The following is a 4,919-nucleotide window of genomic DNA, read 5'->3' as shown; positions in this document are numbered from 1 at the left end:
GTTCTATCTCCTTTGACTAAAACACCTAGGAATCCTTTGTGAACTATACACACAACCTTCGTTGTTGGCACATCTTCAATCTCTGAACCTCCAATGAGGGTCTTCTTATGATCTGCATGTATAAATTGTACATAATATATTTTGGCTGCTTGTTGGTCTCCACAGACATCTCCCACTTCACTTATGCCAGGGAACTTGAGCTTATGATAATAGGGAGACATTACAGCTATGAAGGCACTAAGAGCAGGTTGGTCAAGAAGAATGTTGTATGCTGAGGGGCGTGTCTACTATAGTGAAGTTAGTCATGATAGTCCATTGCCTGGACTCCTCTCCAAGAGATATGGATAGCCTGATCACCCCAGTGGCTACACAAAATGTCTCAAAAAGCTGTTGAGAGGAGTTGTCACAATTTACAAGTCATTTTGCTGCATCCCTATTCTTTCTAGCACAGTTAGATAAAGAATATTAACAAAACTTTCGATGTATACAAAGACCCGGACTATCTCAAAGTTAGCCATCGTGGCCCGAATCACTAGGGTATCATTGTGGGGGCAATATCAATCCTTCCAAGTCTTGAGGTTCAACTTATCTATTCTTAGTGGTTAAGACTTGGATCGCAAACGACGCTTAATATTATTGATCCAAATCCACCCATGTTACAAATTCAATTAAATATTTATTTAAGAGATCAGCTCCCAGGTCATACATGGCGAGGCACTTGACCTTCTTGGGTATGGGAACATCCACCACTGCCTCGACAAAGCCTCTCAACGAAATTCAATATTTAATTTCCTTATTGTAACCCTAAGTTTAACCAAAAAGAACAATCGAATCACAAGATCGAAAAAAAAACAAAAGAAACACAACTTTGAATCACAAATCCGAAAATCTAGAATCACTAGCCTCTTCTGTTTGGTATTTCAAAATCCATACAAAGAAAAATAGTATGATGCGGAATAGAATTACTAGTTATACCTTTCTTTGTAAGCAACAACCTCTTGATCTTCTATCGTATTTCTCTTCTTATCTCAGACGTTGTGTGGGCAACGATCTACCGAGATGAGAACCACCAAGACACCTTCCTTCTTGCAAGTTTCGGCTACCAACCTTCAAGCTCCAAGGGATGCTAGAACAAAGCATCCTTTCTCTCCTTCTTCTCATAGCAAGAACCAGCCACCACAAGAACTCCAAGAGAGGGATGCACCACCCACTAAAGAAGAAGAGAAAAGGAGGAGTATAGGGCTGGCCACACCAAGGAAGAGAAGAGAGAAACAATAGAAGATATATTGTTAGGTGAGGCACCTCTACCATCTCTTTTATATTCCTTGGTCTTGGCAAATAAGGAAATTTAATTATTATTAAAATTCCCTTATTTTCCTTGTCATTGGTTAATAATGAAAATTTAATTAAAAATTCCTTTTAACCCTTCTCATAGTCGGCCACTACAAGTGCTCCAAATAAGGTAAGTTTTAAACACAAAATTAAAACTTTCTTATTTGTTTCTGAAAATTTTAAAAATAAAATTTCTCTTTAAAAATTTCCTTCATGGTTGGTTATAAAAGGAAACTTTTATAAATTAAAATCTCTCTTTTAAAACATGTAGATGATTTACAAAAAGGAAGGTTTTCTCTAAAATTAAAATCTTCCTTTCAATCTACAAATAAGGAAAGATATTAAATCTTTTCTCTTAATCTTTTGTAGAAACTATAAAAGGAAAGATTTAATTTTAAAGCTCTCTTTAAAATCATGAGGATGGTTACATAAAAGGAAAGTTTTATCAAAAATTAAAATCTTCCTTTTAACTACAAATAAGGAAAGATATTAAACCTTTCTCTTAATCTTTTGTAGAAAACTATAAAAGAAAAGAATTAAATTTTAAACTCTTTTTTAAAACCATGGCTTCCACATAAAAAAAGATTTTAAAAATAAAATCCTTTTAATTTAATGTGGCCGGCCAATTAAGCTTGGGTTTAAGCTAGGGCCGACCACCATCTCACCTTGGTTTGGCCGACCCTATCTTGGGCTCCAAGCTAGGTTTGGCCAACCACCTTAAGGTGGGTAAGAAGATGAGTATGGGTGTGTATAACATTTTATAAATAAGAGACTACGATAGGGACCGAGAGGAGGAATTGGTTTTGGTCTCCCGATGAACTTGAGCTTCCCGTGTTCGCCCCGAACACCGAACTCGAGTTCATCAATAATATCTCATTCTACTAAAGAGTTATTATTGAATTACCGCACCAATCCCATATTACTATATGAGCTCCTACTTATCATGAGTGTGTTAGTCTCCTTATGTTTAAGATATAGAATGCCCACTAATTAAATGAGTTACTGACAACTCACTTAATTAATATCTAGCTCCAAGAGTAGTACCACTCAACCTTATCGTCATGTCGGACTAAGTCCACCTGCAGGGTTTACATGTCAATCCTTATGAGTTCCTCTTGGGGACATCATCAACCTAGATTACTAGGACATAGTTTCATTCTATAATCAACAACACACTATATAAATAATATCATTTCCCAACTTATCAGGCCTATTGATTTATCGAACTAAATCTCACCCTTTGATAAATTAAAGAAATGAATATTGAGTATATGTGCTTGTTATTATATCATGATTAAGAGCACACACTTTTATAATAACAAAGGTCTTGTTCTTTTATGTAATTAGTATAAAAAGAACTTATCTTAAATGGTCCTGCTCAATACACTCAGAGTGTACTAGTTAATTTTATAGTTAAGATAAACTAATACCAAATTACACTACGACTATTCCAATGGTTTGTTCCTTTCCATCTTAGTCGTGAGCTACTGTTTATAATTTATAAGGAATTGATAACATGATCTTCTGTATGTGACACCACACACCATGTTATCTACAATATAAATTAATTGAGCAACTACACTTAGCATATAAATGTAGACATTTGACCAATGTGATTCTTTATTTTAAAATAAATGTTTACAAAAAGCTAGACTTTTAGTATACACTCTAACAATCTCCCACTTATACTAAAAAACTATGCTATCATAAATGTTGTCATACATCTGATTCTCATTCCTTCATCATGCCCATCAAAAGCTCTTGCCTTAAGGGTCTTAGTGAAAGAATCTTTCGGTTATCATCTGATGCAATTTAGGCGACAACAACTTCTCCTCGTTATAGGATGTCTCATATTGGGTGGTACTTGCGCTCTATGTGTTTACTTACCTTATGGGCTCGTGGTTCCTTCGAGTTTGCTACTGCACCACTTATTATTACAATACATTGCAATAATTTTGGGCAAGCTAGGAATCACATTTAAGTCCATCATGAAGTTTCTGAGTCATACAGCTTCTATGGCTACCTTAGAGACTGCCACATACTCAGTTTCCATGGTGGAATCCGAAAAGCACCTATGCTTATCACTCCTACATTATAATGGATTTACCTCCTAAAGTAAACACAAAACCCTGAGATCAACTTACTATTGTCCCTATCTGATTGGAAGTCAAAATCTGTGTAACCTACAAGGAGCAAATCATCTGCTTGGTAAACCAGCATATAATCTCTAGTCCTTCTCAGGTACTTTAATATATGCTTTACAATAGTCTAATGTCCCTGTCCTAGATTACTTTGATATCTGCTAACCATGCCCACGGCAAAATAGATATCCGGTCTCGTACACAGCATAGCGTACATTAGGCTTTCGACAGCTGAAACATAAAGAACTGCCTTCATGTCCTCTATCTCGTTTGATGTATTCGGAGACATCTCTTTAGATAAAACTACTACATACCTAAAGGGTAGAAAACCTTTCTTGGAGTCTTGGAGTCTTGCATTCTAAAACGAGCTAGGATAATATCGATATATGAAGCTCGGGATAAGCACAACATTCTTTTCTTGTGATCCTTTATTACTTTGATCCCGAGAATATGTGCGCATTCACCCAAGCCCTTCATATCAAATTGCTTGGACAACCATACCCTTACTTCCGATAACACTTTGATATTGTTTCCAACTATCAAAAATGTCATCTACGTATAGTACAAGAAATACCACCACGTTTCCATCACACTTCTTGTATACACAAGACTCATCTGGATATTGAATAAATCCATATTATTGGATTACTTCATTAAACTGGATGTTCCAAGATCTCAAAGCTTGCTTCAGTTCATAAAATCGACCGATTAAGCTTACAAACCATATGCTCTTCGCACTTTACTATGAACCCCTCTGGTTACTTCATATGGATGTTCTCTTCAAGACCTCCATTAAGGAAAGTTGTCTTGACATCCATTTGCCAAACCTCATAATCCATATGAGCGGCAATAGATAAGAGTATTTGGATTGACTTAAGCATGGCCACCGGCGAAAAAGTTTCCTCATAATCGATTCCCTCTTTCTGAGTATACTCCTTCGCAACAAACCTTGCTTTGAAGGTTTCCAACTTCCCATCTGTCTCTCTTTTCCTTTTGTAGATCCACTTACACCTAACGACTTTTACACCATTTGGTGGTTCTACAAGCTCCCAGACCTTATTAGAATGCATAGATTCTATTTCAGAATTCATCGCTCTTTGCCAAGATACTGCATCTTTATCTTGGAGTGCTTTGTCATATGTCCGGGGATCAGGTTTATGTTCACCAGGGATCAAGTCTGATGACTCTCCCAAAAACATGAATCTCTCAGGTTGCCTCGTAACCCTCCCACTATGATGAGGCACTGTCTGTAACTGTGCATCATTTATGACACGTGTTGCAGTTTCTTGTGATATTTCATCTTGTACTGTTGGTACTAGAGTAGACATGTCCTCTCTAATTTCTTCTAGAACAATTGCACTCATGGGCTTATGGTTCATCACATAATCTTTCTCTAAAAATCGAGCATTGGTTCTGACAATGATCTTCTGATTTTTAGGATTATAA

The sequence above is a fragment of the Zingiber officinale genome, chromosome 6B (genome assembly GCF_018446385.1).
Source record: "Zingiber officinale cultivar Zhangliang chromosome 6B, Zo_v1.1, whole genome shotgun sequence".
Taxonomy (NCBI): Eukaryota; Viridiplantae; Streptophyta; class Magnoliopsida; order Zingiberales; family Zingiberaceae; genus Zingiber; species Zingiber officinale.
Note: the sequence above shows the minus strand (reverse complement) of the source record.